Here is a 15162-nt window from a genome sequence, read left to right on the forward strand (position 1 = left end):
ATATATACTCGCCGAGAGGCTCAATACAATATTCATCATATTTTGCTGATCTCTCTCCCTCTCTATCCTTCTACAAATCCGAAATCCATCCACACTTTAGCATTTAACGATTGAATGATGAATGAAAAAAAACCCACCTAAATGGCGAATTGAATAGTGTCGCCGCTTTTATGTTTTTACGACAGATCGAAGGACTACACAGGTTGTTTCCCCATATGCCGGCTTGAAGGGAGATGGTCAACTGGCTGATGACACGAGGGCAGTTAAGATGGATCGTGTAGGCAACGGAGACCCGAGACCCTCAACCGGAATGGCGGCGGCACAAGCAGGGCCCCTAAACGGTGTCGCGCTACGGTCGATCATGAGCGAAACGACGAGGGAAGGCTCTACTTCATGCCCAGGGGTAGGGGCGTTCCTGGTACGCTCAACCAGAACGGCGGAGGTTGTTGATCGATGCTGGTGGCGGCAAGGCAAAAATCAATACAGATCGGGTGCCCATGGGCAGGGTCAGAAGTTTCAGAAGTTTAGGGAAGATGACACAAGCTTACCAATAATCCTACACTTACGGGGATTTGTACGGATTTAAGGTCTTCGTAACTGAGTGAAAATAAACACGGTTTTCATGCATACCTTCGTGCATACCGGATAATATGTCATAGTGTACATTATGTGGTTACATGAATAGCTACTCTGACGATGGAGAGATACGCTGGGTGCCCACTCATGCATCATGTTATTCGTCATCGTCAGGACACGTGACTAAGTTGTTAAGTCACATGAACATCGATGGTGTGGGATGAGTAAAGGAGTACATGTCGGATAACGAGGATACCTAGAGTTTCATCTCGGGCTACGTAAATTATCGAGAAGCAATACGACATGTATCGAATAGTAATACTGAAGGTTCACACGACTAAGATGCTCGTGTTATGCGTGGGGATCTTTATCAAGCGATCAACATCGGCCATTGCCGCAAAAGGTTGTTCCAGACATGTCATTCATATCTGAACCCACAGGATCACACACTTAAGGTTAACCAATATTTAAATGTCAGCGCGAATGAAGACTAAGCAAGGAAGTGGCTCCGAAGGTCAAAAAGTCTCAGAATATTCTAAAAGTGTCCGAGAGTGTTTGAAATAGTTTCCAGGATTTATGGAAGGTACCACAAGGATCTAGGAACTTCCTGAAATGTTGCGGAAGGGTCTAAAGTATTTTCGGAAGGTTGAAAAAGTCCAGAAGGAAAGGCTCGGGTGGGCACCATGGGGCATGGCCGCGCATACATAGAGAAAAGAGTCCAATGAGATGGACTTCCCCCAAGTTGGTTTGGGTGGGAGGTGTTCGGATGGACTCTAACCCCCCTCCCCCACCCAAGTCGGTCATCACCCATTTAAAAAGGTGAGGGAGAGGGGAGGGCGGCACACAACGAGCGGTACGCCCCACCCACCCCAAACCATAGCACCTCCACCTCCACGCTATCGTCGCCACCCCCTTGCCACCCTCCTCCTTGCGTCGCCACCCTAGTCACCATTGCTGGGAGATCGTCATCATCACCACCTCTTCTTCTGGCCTCGAGGCGGAAGTGATGCTTGAGTTCTACCGCCACCTAGATCCAATTAGTCGGCACTCGCGAAAGCGCTGCCGGATCTTCATCGACACGTTTCCGCGTCAACCATCTGCTTGATCACACTTCGACACGGTGTTGCTAATCTCGAACATGTGGATACCATAGAGGTGTTGCACATGCGACCCACTTGGTTTGAGGGATAATACATCTCCTCGCGATTAAACGAGTCTAGTTACAAATATCGACTCGAATCTTCATCAACCTCGTCCTCGAACAACTTCCGCTAGTTCAATCTATGAGGGTATGATCTGTTACATCTCCTCTCACATATGATTTTGGTTTTGCGCATTGTTTTTGATACGCCGTTCACCACGATGATACTAGAGTGGTCTATGCGTAGATTAATCTTTACCTACTAATAAAGAAAGTAAGGTTTCTCTCTATTTTTTTTGTCCGTTTAAAATTTACCCTTAATTTCTAATGGAAATTATAGGCAGTGCCACCGGTTATTAAGAAAACGTTTCAGTTTGTTTTGTTCCGGTCCGCCGTGTGCTCGATCGGTAGGGAAAAAGGCTTCGCTCGTTCAGTTCTCTCGCTCCCGCTGGGCGTTCGCTCCGCTACTGTTGGCTTTGTTCCGTGGTGTTCTCGCGCTGGGCTCGCTTGCGTCGAGTGGGCCGACTTTCTTCTGTACTGGATCGGCCAGGCAAAAGCACACAGGAACAAAAGCAGCAATGTGAAGGTATATATGATGCCCCCCCCCCCCCCACCACGGGGGCCTCACAGCGTATCCACGATAGCACCTTAGTTATTGGACACGGATTGGGCCACGTGTCGCTCGGTGTTACGCGTGAGACAAAACCAGGCCTCTTGCCAAACCCTCCCTCAGCGCGACCTCCCCCAATCATGTTCGTCGTCTCGCTCGTCTCCGCAGCCCAATCGCCTCCGTCCCGCTTCTCCTCCCCCCTCTAGCTCTCCGCCCTTACGCCGTCTCTCCTTCTCTGCTACACACGCCGCCGCATCCCCTCGTCGGACCAGTAGGGGAGAGCACCAACGGCGGCGGCGTCCTCCGGACACAACCATGTCCGAGCGACCGCCGCCTCCGTCGATTTCTCCCGCACCGCTGCTCCCACCGCCGATTTTTCCCGCGCCGACATCGCTAGAGGCCTCCCAGCACCACCATGCCATGGGATCTTGGTGGCGGGCGGGCGGGAGGCGCTGCAGGGGCGCATCCCGGAGGTGGACGGCGGCGAGGAGGGTGAACGGCGAGGAAAGAGCCGGACGGGGCCTCGCGTAGTTGTCGTGGCTGGGAGATGAGCGCAGGCCGCCGCTCGTATCGTCGCCACGCACCGCCGCCATCTTCTCCGCCGGCAGCGTTCCATCTCCCATAACATGCCCCTCTAGCTGGCTGAGAGGAAGAACGGCGAGAGCTGCAGAACCACACCTCCATCTCATGCCAAGAAGTGAGAGATCAGATGTGAACTTGCAGCAGGTCATAGCATCTGAGCAGTGTCGTCCATGGCGGAGGCCATCGACGGAGCCTTGCATTCTACATTTCTATAATTATCACTGCTGCCTTGTTGGTGTGCCAGTATTTCAGTTGAATTTTTCAGTTATAATTATGTACAATTTGTGGTTTAAGTGGATGATTCCTTAGTGTTGGTAATTAGGAAATCATAAGAAGTTGACCACTGTTCCTGATGGAAAATAGTTGGTGTTTTATTACAGTTGTGTTCCAGACGATGAGATGGAGGGGATGAAGCCAACATTCAGCGATTCTTCCAATTACCTTCAGAGAGGAAGAACTCGGCGTTCCAAGGAGCGAGTGCAGTTGGAAGATTATGGCCAATGATTTGTTGTCTCGGAGGATCGGAAGCTTTACTGGGATGACATCCTTTACCAGTACACACAGCCGGCCACCTAAGTTCTGGCCTAACCACCCTTCTAATTTCATGTCTGAATCTGATTGCTCACTGCCTATCGACTGTACTTGTATCATTACTGTGCAACTTAATTATAGTAAAACGTGTTTCTATTACTTGCTAGGAAAAATTAATTATAAATATCATTTCTGGTCTCGGTATCACTATCGCCTCCTAATCTTTAGTTGTAAGTCTTGCCATTACATTCTTAGATGGAACATCATGTGTCTGACTGAATTTCATTCAGATCAACACTGCATAAATATTCTACCGCCGTGAAGCACATGCTGGATTCTCTTTTGGTCACCGTGGCAAGGAATCTGGGACTGGAACCACCAACGATCGCTGAGAAATGTGCCAGCGGGATACAATCATTCAGGATGAACTACTGTCCCTGTCTCCTGTGCATGCGGCAGCCGGACAAAGTCGTCAGCTTCTGATCTGCTCTCTCGTGCTCCAAGTAAATAATGTGCAAGGCGTGCAGATCAAGAGGAATGACATCTGGTTTCCTGTCAGTCCAGTCGAGGGTGTGTTTATTGTCAACATCGGAGATAATTTCGAGGTAACCGTTAAGATCTGAACATCAACTCAATCTCATTTTCATGCAATAGGATTGGTTTCTTGGTGAGTGCTGAGTTCTCAGGTCAACTGAATAGGATCCAGTAGATATACGTATTCTGATCCCCTTATTGGTTTCCTTTACCTAAATGCCATTCTTGATGTAGTTGGTTTTGTAATACATGCAATGGTGAAAGTTAATGCATTACACCGTTAGTGAAAAAAAAAACTATGGGCTCACAGAGAGGCTCACTTACTATCTGCTATGCTAAGCTGTAAAGCATAAAAATGGAGCACAAAAGGACATTACAAGGAGCACTGCGTGAAAATATTCTTATGTGCAATTTTAGTGTGTAGGGCTGTTGAATAATTTACAGGGATGTTGTAGACTTGTGGTTCTACAAGCTCGAAATGCAATCCAATATAAAAACAACCATATAAGATTATAAGAACGAAACACTTCAGGTGGACTTTTCAGTACGCAATTTGTGTACACTCGGTATTAAGTAATGATGTTGAAATTATATTATACTATAGTGAAAAGAAAATTTACTAATTCAGTTGTGCTCACTCTCACATGGAACCTTATCACTCTGACATGCTGGTATGGTGTTTATAAATAATTAGCAGAATAAACTAGCAAGGTTCCATTGTTAGGTATCTCATATGTGTGTTTTGTGCACTTCACGCTCCCAAGTTTCTTGTTTTTGAATCGTGAAAGTACATCATGGTCTCCAAATTCATGAAGTTCTAGAATTATGTGCTACCTGCTCTGGATGACTACTTGAGAAGGTGAACTGAAACCTGTGCATAAATGCTAAACTTTTTTACTGAAACTTTCCATACTAAGTTGTATTTTTTTGTTGAATTGTCATTCATATTATTGTAGAATGTGTTCTTTAGTGCGCTAATTGATTTTCTTGTCTTTATTTGGATCGTAGGATGATGGACACCTTTGTACATTCATGTATATCATCTAAAATAGGAAATACATCTATTTATTTAGTGCCAAATGACAATCTGTACCACAAATAGGGTTTGCATTGCTGGATAAATGCAAGATAGTTTAGCAGACTTATGGAAGAAGAAATGTCTATCTTGAATCTGCTTGATTATTCTCTTTCTAATGCATGTAATTTATCCCTGATCAGAATGCTTGGCGCCATGTATAAGAGTACTGAGGTACGAAGCGGGCACAACTGTTCTCCATGGCGGCGGCAAGGGGCCAGCTAATGGGATGCTGGACAAGATTGAAAGACCCAAACCTACATGAACATCTTCTCCATTTGATTTATTAGCCTCCAGGTCAGTACAAATTCAATTTGTTTTCCTTCGTTTGATCTTGCATGTATTGGTTCAGAAATATGGCTTCTGCTGTGATGTATATATTTGAACTAGACATGAACTAAACTAGCTATGCTTGTCATGGGATCCTGACATCAGACATAATACATGAATGCTTAAAATGTTATCTTGCATATGCATGTTATCACATTTTGTTTATACATTTTGGTGTTTTGATTGACCATAAATAAAGAATCAACGACCATTTGTTTCAGCAGTGAGCTCTCTTATTTCGTTCTTTTTGGTGTCCAGGTGCAGGTTACAGTATTCCTACTTAATATTGTGCCACGTGAAGGTTGTTTGTGCTTGAGCATAAGATTTCTCTCTTTTCGTATCTGAATATTCCCTTATGATATCTGATGGTAAGTATCATTTTGTTCATGCAATATTATAAGTAGAAATTATATGTGACATACCCTGCTGTAATCACGATGTAGATTTATTACCTATTGAGGTAGATATTTTTTCAACTTCTCCCAGAAATTAAGGATCTGAAATGAAGTTTTTAAGGGAAAAGGTGTTGTGATTTATAGAAATTACTACTTGCATTTGTATGACAGGTTCGAGTGTGCTGGGAGAAGATTTCTGGCAACATATATGCAATGAAATGGCTGAAGAAGGCTGATGTAGTTATGAGGGGTCAAGTAAGATGGCTCCTATTGTTTCCATTCTAGATATCCGCATTTATATGCCAGTTAAGAAATAATAGAACTGGCCTGAACAACATAATTTAAGTGCATCCACAGTCAATACATCATACCTTTGAATCTTCACTTCCACTAGCAATAAAGCTCTGCTCTAATCCACCGAAGCATGACCTTATGACAAACCGGCTGCGCTTATGGCCAGTGTACTGTTTAACTAGAATGGGGTCATTCCTTATGTTCCACAAATGAATCTTCTCAGTTATAAGATTTACAAGCAAGAAATCGCCATCTTCTGAAAGAGAAAATGAAGTGTAATCTGACATGATGTTTTGAATGGTAGAAAGATCAGTACCGGCTGATTGGGTTTCCAATGTTTGCTTGTATACATAGTAGCATCCTTTTCCTGATAGGGTTATGCCATAAGTAGCAATTTTGCAGAGCGTAAACCACTGGTGAGACACAAGTAACCATGAGTCTTAGTGTGCAGTGTGCACTTATTTCTTCAACAAAACATGCACAATGTTACCAATTATTTTGTCTTTAGTAGAACAATAATGCCATGGTCCTGCTTCATGTACCTAGCATCCTCTAGAAACAACCCATATTTATTTACTTGGTTAATTGTTGGTTAGTGGCGATCAGGAAACAGTGAAGGGTTTGGTTCCACCTTGGACCGCTTGATCTTTTCTTTCTTTTCTTCCAAGGAATCTGAACCGTTCATTTAACAAATGTCTCATTATACCTTACAAAGGCATTATTTTCTAAATATTTCTTATTTACATGATATGTTATCATTAGTGAGCTGGCATTGGTACTTTGTTACCTATAAATGTCTAGAGAAAATCCTATTTACATTAGTTTATTTTTGTTTTTTCATGTCTGCTTAACCACTCTACTGTTGCTGGCATAGCCGAATCTAACAATTATGATGTTTGGCTGGTTCTTTCTAAAATTTCCTTCTTTTTTTGCACTTCGGAATATACAATAAAATCAGTTTTTCAAGTTCCGTTTTGTTGTTTTAATATGGCATACTAGGTGGGAGTGCGCATACTGCAAACCGCATGTTGTATGCCAATGGCACAATATCCTTCTATTTCAAAGAAAAATCTGTTGTTCTTTGTTTCTGCTCCAATATATGTTATAAAGTATCTAATATTTGACCTGTAAGTAGTATTTTTCACGTCCTTTGTATTTACCCACTATTAATTTTCTACAGTTCTCTTCCACCTTCTGCATCTAAAGCATCTTTCAGCAAACCAGTTTTCATCATCATGTAGATCTTTCTCTAAATCTTTCGCGAGAAAAGATTTTTCTCTAAATCATGTGATGCATTTTCAGGTATGAGCACCAAACGAAATAATCACAAAGTAGAAAATACCATGTCATTTCATTGAGCACTAACTCAGTGTGTGTATTCGGACATCCATGTCAATTTGGTATTTACTTTACATCGGTCCATTATTGAGCTTGTGATGCTCGTCTTACTGAACAGACATTCGCCTCTACTGTTTTGTTTTGTTAAACACAACTATAAATAAGATGGAAGTCTGCAAGAATAAGCTTTATTTTATCTCCTTCCTTGAATTTTCTCTTCTCACCTATGATTTCTCTTTTGCAGTACATGCTTCGGTCCTATGAAATGTTTCCTCGGGATGTAGTTGAGCCTGCAGAGCTGGCTGGTAATAACTCGATTTGAGGAAGGGGCTAGAACATTCATACAGTGAGAGTGTTCCTTAACATTGTGATAAGCATATAGACTGAATAAAAACTTCTTTGAAAGCAAACTTAACATTCTCAGTTTGGACTAGGTTTCACCTTTTCTAATATGTTCATCTGCAAATCCATTGTTGGATGGTGGATAACCTTTTCATTTTTATAAATTCCTTCAGCTACACACAACGAATGAGCTCTGGAAGTTTCATCAATTTCAGAAAAACTAAGGTCAGTACTTCTTCCTCTTTTCTTCTTTGCCTTTTTCTAAATATTTGACAATGAACCCTTTTTTGATTAAATATTACTAAAAAAATATCTTGCTCATTATCTGAATGGATGGCCTTTGGATGCTTTGTCTTTGATGGATTTTTATTTTAAGTACTCAACATTTCACGTACCTTCCCCTGTTAGTGGCGTTGAACCAGAAAACCCATTTGCAACTACACGGAAGTAAAAAAAAAGGAGAGGATTGAAAATACTTAGGAGCTGGGTTGTTTTAGGCGTGATTTGTTTTGAATTTTCTAATTTTCCTTTCATACGGTCAACTTCACCACCTGTCCCCATATCAGTAGATCTTACAAAGGGAGAATCCTATTATTTTGTATGCTATAATTCTCCATTTGTAAGATCTACCGAAGGGTGAAAATATATGATTTGCTTCTAAGAAAAATATACGATTACTATTATTTTGTATGTTATAATTCCCTGGATTATTTTACCTTTCTTCTTTATATATTTCCTTCACTTGCTTGTACATGTTTCAAGATGGGAAGTACATCGGCTCGCATGGTAAGATGTTGGCGTGGCTGCTCCCTGATATGCGGCGACTAGCAGATCCATGTCCACTATGAGCTCCTCCTCCTTTTGTTCATGGCATCCCGTGACTCCATGAGCATTCTCCATCCCTGTTCTATAACACATATTTGTTTGATGTTGCCAACAGATCGATTATTACCCCTTTGTCTAACTCTGCTTATGAGAAGAGATATATAGGATGTAGGGAATTAAGTTCCACCCTTGTCTTGTGATATATATTACTAAAACTTGATATGACTTAGGATGCACGACTGAAGGGACTATACATACATGGTTTCAGGCTTTTTCGGTGTATTAGTTTAGGGCACTATTTTCCCAACCTTTTCTGGTGTATAATGCACTTCTTTTGTTTGTTTTAATTCTCTATCCTTCTCATATGCATACACAAGTTCTTCGCGGTTGGTAACCGTTTAGATTATCAGGTACATGTTTAATATTATCTCCTTCGTTTGCTTTGAGAATAATATTTCTATGCTAGACCATGCTATTTAGTCCTATTTATTGGCACTAATTGTTATCTTGGATGCAGTCCATGGATCAACTAATTGGTGCAACGGATTTCTATTTTGTAGATGTTAGGCGGTGGTTTTCGAGGAATCCAAATAACCTGGGGTTGTTTTCAGATTTGGCGAGCATCCGGAAGAGGATAGTGATGAAGTCTTCAAGGCCCAGTTAATTGCATTACTCGTGTTGTGGATGTCAAGGTATTATCAGTTTAGATTGCTTTTCATGCCGTAATGCTAATAAGACACTATCTTAAGATTCCTAACTCACATTTCATTTTTTAAAATTTTCAAGCTGCTATTTCTTCCAGGTCTTGGGTGGGATGAATGGGTAAGATGGAGAGATTGTCCTCCACTGGTGATGCAAGCTTACATTAGTATCATAAAATTTCCATTCTTTCCACTCACTTTGTTTCCTCACCAGTGTTGCTTTATACTGGAGGACATTCATAGCTCTGTCTAAAGAAGTTTTTCTCTTTATTCTTTCATTATCTTAAGAACAAAACTAGGGAAGTGTAGATCAATACAATATTTTTGTTTCTTCTTTCCGGTTTGAGTAGTCATCCCTTACTGATTAAACAACCTACTTTCCTTTTTAGTGGTTCTTTGTGCCCATTTCTCTCTAGGTGCTTAATGTTTTCTTTTTGGTTGTAGTTCATTTGGCAATTTTTGTAGATTTTTTTTATTATAAACATGGTTTGAAGATTTTGCATACCACTATATTAGAAATTTCTCCTCATCATTAATTTTCTGAATATCTCTACTATAGATGTTGTTTGATCTCCTTCCAACATGTCCCAAGAGTGGGTTCTCATGTTCAGCACATTTCAGTATGTTCATCATTTAGAGCCTCTAAAGGTTATTCAAATTACCACTTTAGTTATTTTATAGACATTTTATTTTATACAGAGATGTAGTTATATGAAGTAAAGTATAATTATTCATTGGACTACATACGTTAACACTGCCATATTTTCTAATTCTCCAACTTAGCTATGATAATTTAGGTGTTGGATGTCTATCTAAACTAATTTTATTTAAATTATTCTTCAATTAGTGATATATGCTAATTTATCATATACATGTTTTCGATGTCTATTCGAGACCGACAAGCACCTGGGTTGGATGGCACTGCAGCCGAGCGATAAAGCCAGTGCTAATTTATCTACTATCATTTCATTGGCCACTTCCACTACACCGAGGACCGATGTCGCCCACCTTCCCCATCATGTCACAATAGTTATCGTCGATCATGTTCTTCCGTTCAATATACCTGTTAAGAATGTACTTTTTAGAATCTGGTTGATTCCTCAAATATTTGGGAAGTGTGCTCGATGATGAATTAATGTATGTTAGAAATGGTTGTGCGTGCTTGATGATGAATTAATGTATGGTATAGATGGTTGTGCCTTATCTATGATCTTGGGCTGAAAATCAAAACAATCACGTTGAGTATTCCCTCCATCACCTGCATTTGCAATTTCCTTTGATTCACTACATTTTGTAAGTCCTAATAAAAGTATAACCACTTTCCCACCTATACACGAATCTCACGGGATCGTGCGCCAAGACGCACATCAAAATCTAGTACAACATAAACCAGCCAAACCGTCCGTAGCTCCTCCTATTAGTCCCACATCGCTGCTTTATAAGCAGTTTTGCCAATTTATATAGGTAAATTCCGTGGATTTCGGCAAGCCGCCTCGAAAAAAGATGCATCACCATGATCGGGAAGGAATTAATTTGTCGAGCTACTACTGATCAGGTCCGCCGCTCGCCGGATGCTGCTGCCGCACACACCGGACCTGGAGGAGATGGTGATCATTGTCAAAAAAAAGTGTACCCGATTATTTCGCGACTAGATGAAAAATGTTGAAGACTATAATTAAATATTACATGCAAACCGTTTTTAACCAAGATCATATTACATGCAAACCGTTTTTTAACCACGATCGGACACGTGGAAATCGATCACTTGACTAGATCAAACATAACACATATATTGGAACTCAATGTTATTTGTAGGCGCTAGGGTAGTTGGTTCTCGAGGACGAACACATGTGCGGCAAGCTGCGGGACGTAGCGACCAACAAGGGGGAAGCGTCGAAACAACAGTAAAGTATGGGCCACCATTGGAGGTAGTATGTGTATTCAAATTTTGGAAGTTTCCTACTCCCTCCAAGGCTCCAATTCTAAATGTAAGACATATAGTTTTTGGTACGGATATTAAATAACGTACTTGGAGGCAAAGCTAGAGCAGATTTGGCCAAAATTACTCCTGATTAATTGACGTGAGAAAAATAGAGGAGTTTATATTGGCTAAGTAAACATAATAAAATTTCTATAAAAAAATCCATACAAGTGATACAACGTAATATATCTTATATTTTGAAATTTCTCTCAAAAAACTATATGGCTTATATCAAGGAATGGAGGGAGTATATTATTGAGATGCTTCTTTTTTCACTATAATATATGAATAATTCTTTAAAATAATAGAGAGTAATAATAATTAGTTAAAAATAAAATAGAGAGTAATAAGAATTAGTTAAAAATAGAATAGCCATATTTAGTTATAATTTTAGGACGCATAAAATAAAAGGACTAACTTATGCAAATGAATGGCTCCATCAAATTTTACCGACGCACATGTATAATTAAGGTTTCTCTACCGATGCAACGCACGGGACTGGTGTAATTCAATACGTGCCGTTTCAGGACTTACCGTGAATCGAATTTTAGCTATTTTATCGAGTACCCAACGCGTCCGTTGGAATTTTTCTTCACATCTGTTGATGTGGGTAAAGTGGGAGAGTGCATTCGTGTGCGATGCCACGCCACACAGGATGGATCCTAGGGTCCTACCTGTGTAACCCTTTTGCGAGTTTACGGCATTCAGAGTTTTTATCGCGACGAACGCGCTCTGAGAATATATTGTCGAGTACCTTTGTGCGGCTGATGGAAATACTCCATTTCTTCGGGTTGATGATGTACTATAGTGAATAATATCTTGACTCCGCATGGGAGTACATGATGAGTTATATGTAACTGGAAGATGTACGTAGATTGATTAATATTCTTCGGCTTCATTCTATATTTTCTTGTCAATTTTCTTTCCTTTTACTTCCGTATTTCATCGGGTGTGCGACCAGCGTTTCCGATGGGAGTATCCCCTGAGGCTACATCCGAGTGTTTGCACTTGGATGTAGCTCAACTTTTGCTATTTAACCAACTCTATATTTTTATCATCATTACTTCTGTATATTTAATACTGCTGATAAGAGTAACCTCCGAGCATATGGACAGGTGCTTGCAGCTGGACATAGGCTCCCGATTTTTACTTCTGGCCATATATTGTCTTGGCAACTCGAAAACTTGTTCAATCATGACGTCGATGCTGATGAAAACCATGTATTGTCGTCTCGGGAAGACACGATTGCTGATGGACCACTGTTTTGTGGGGCCAAAATCTCTGCTCTTCCCCCACGTCGCGCAAGTGAGGCTCGCACGTTCTCCGACATTCTCGACACGCTCGCAGTAACTTCCTTGTTTCCAAAATAAATTGTAAAATGTTTTTACCGCGCTCCCACGTGCATGGCTAAGATCGACCCGCGCCACATAATTTCTCGTATGAAGAAAAATGGAATCTCAAAATTGTCTAGAAAGCGAGGGAAAAAAATGGAAGCTCAAAGTACCACTTCCATTTTGAGCCTTCCGTACAAGCAAAGTGAACCATGGTCTTGCTCAAAATCGCCCTTGAAGAAAACAAAAACAAGGCTCGTTGATAAAGCGGGAGAGTGTATCGCTCCGTCGACTCTACGCAGGCCACAAACCGCTCACGATAACAAGGAATGATGCCCAAAGTTGCCGAGAAAATGGCGGAAATATCCCTCGAACCCCTTGGAAAACCGGGAACTTGTAGTGCAATGGGAAAATAATAATAATACGGAGTAGGACAGTTTACATGTCTGTAACTAGACAATGAACCAACGAAGAAAAGAACAGGATTATTGAGAGAAAAATGAATGAACGGTTTTACTGTAACAGTCTACACTCACAAATCAAAAGCGTTGGCATGCCAACCCGTACTTCCACGGCTAACTAATGATTCACCACGGAGCACTTCTTCCTGATCTCGCCCTGGCTTCCAGTGAGCACGTCGGTGTTGCCCATCTTTACCATGGAGACGGCAAAGTCGGCGAAGAACTCGTCCTTGAATGCGCCGGTGGCGTGGCGCTGGATGTAGGCGCGGGTGAATGCGTTCGTGAGCAGGGCGCCGTCGGAGTGGAAAAGGCCCCTCCGCTTGCTGACGAGCTTGAAGTAGTCGAGGTCGAAGGTCTTGAAGCTCCCGGGGTCCATCTCCACGAGCGTTGTGTTGTCGTTGAGGCTGGCGCACTTGCTCTTCAGCTTGGCCATGTAGAAAGGCTCCAGCGTGGGGTCGATGTCACTGGGGTTGACCCTGCCGGTGAAGTTGTAGAGACGGTCGGAGAAGGAGAAGCAGTGAGACGTCCCGATCGTGTGTGCGGCTGAAGCAGAGACAGAACATCCATGTCAATTGTTAGAAGACCATTTACAGTATTATTGGTGTAAAGCTTGGGTGGAAATATTATCGTCAATTACCTGAGAGGACGACGAGGTCCTTGATGTCAAGGTTCTTGGCGGCGAAGAGCTGGGTGAGCACGGTGATGTTAGCGGTGGGAGGGGGCAGTGCGTCGGTCTCGTTGGAGATGGACACGCTGCCGTCTCGCCGTCCCAAAGGAACTTCCCAGAATGGCCCCTTGCTCTGGAGAAGAAAAACAACGAGCAGCATTGAGGATTTTGCTTCGTCACGCACGTACTGCCATTCGCAAAGTTGGGTAGTTCTCTTTTTTTTTTTTTTTTTGCAAAGTTGGGTAGTTCTCTCACCAGCCAGACAGCATCCCTGGCAATGAGCGTGAGCACGTCGGCGCAGGAGACGGTGTCGGGGCAGGCCTTCTCCACGGCGGCTTTCACCCTCTCCACGAAGTCGAAGCCGCGCAGCGTCTGGTTTGGTAGCGCGTCCTTCTCCGCCGTCTTGTTTGCCGAGTCCAGCAGAACCGAGCCGTCGCACCCCTGCATACATTCATCCACGTTAGACGCTGGTCACGAACCTGCACACACACAGAAGCTCAATGCACAGCGAGACAACGAAGGCAGACGAACCCTGACGAAGCAGTCGTGGAAATGCATCCTGAGGAGCGGCGCGGCCAGGCTGGGCGCGAGGGAGAGCGCCCTGACCATCTCCTTCCGGACGACCTCCTCCACGCTGGGGCACGACTCACTGTAGAACTTCTCCTGCAGCTGCGCCGTCGCGCACGACGCCGCCACCGCCGCGCGAGCAGCAGCGCAACCATCACACCCCTCGTCGCCATTGTTAGAAGCCAAATAGCTTTGCTTCTTCCTTGGCTGTGCAAGGACGACGGTGGCTAGAGACTAGACAAGGTAGCTAATCGAGGGAAGCTTGAACTGCTGCTGCTGCTGCTGAATCGACGCCGAGGAAATTTATAGAGCAGGTATGTCCCCACGCCTGCATGTGGTAGCTGTCTTCCGAAGCAGCAGGTAAGTTCACATGGTTTAATGAGTTGTTCCTTCCGTTGTTTGCACCTTGCGGAATCTTTGCCGTTGCAGGTACATTGGCGGCCACCGTATGTATAATGGAGGCGGCCGGGACGGGCCAGCCAGACGGAACCACATCAGCTCATCAACTCATACTAACTTTGTGATAAAAAAGTGGAGTAAATTCGTTTCCAATAGTTTCAGTCGACAACGGCTCCGGGCAAGTGTACTCAATGCCACCTACCGGAAGTTCGCTGAGATGGAAATCTCACGATCAGTATATTGTACAGGTAGCATGATGCTATGGTCCGACATATCTGTACTTTTCCTTTTGACATGCCACATATCTATACTAGTCTTGGGTGTCCATGTACTGTCTTCTACGGTGAACTCATCATAGCATCCCTGAACCCGATCATTCTCAAGCCTAGGCTGCTTCAAGGCCAAGTAAGGTACAATATAATACTTCTTAATTACAATCTCCACCGGAACATAAAAAAATTCAACGATGGTTAGCTCTTGCA

At 42.8% G+C, this 15162-nt stretch overlaps 1 long non-coding RNA gene and 1 pseudogene across 2 annotated transcripts; one reads left to right on the top strand and one right to left on the bottom strand.

Annotated features, from left to right (window-relative positions):
* The first annotated feature begins 5230 nt into the window (after positions 1–5230).
* Positions 5231–5998, top strand: LOC124706924. Of its 2 annotated transcripts, none has more exons than XR_007004618.1 (3): positions 5231–5346; positions 5638–5747; positions 5946–5998. It is a non-coding gene; the product is annotated as an uncharacterized LOC124706924 (long non-coding RNA). The 2 variants fall into 2 exon arrangements; XR_007004619.1 differs by having other exon boundaries at positions 5644–5747.
* Positions 5999–13165: 7167 nt separating this feature from the next.
* LOC124649141 lies at positions 13166–14454 on the bottom strand (annotated as a pseudogene).
* Between the last annotated feature and the right edge of the window lie 708 nt (positions 14455–15162).

Source organism: Lolium rigidum, chromosome 4 (genome assembly GCF_022539505.1).
Source record: "Lolium rigidum isolate FL_2022 chromosome 4, APGP_CSIRO_Lrig_0.1, whole genome shotgun sequence".
In the NCBI taxonomy this organism is placed as follows: Eukaryota; Viridiplantae; Streptophyta; class Magnoliopsida; order Poales; family Poaceae; genus Lolium; species Lolium rigidum.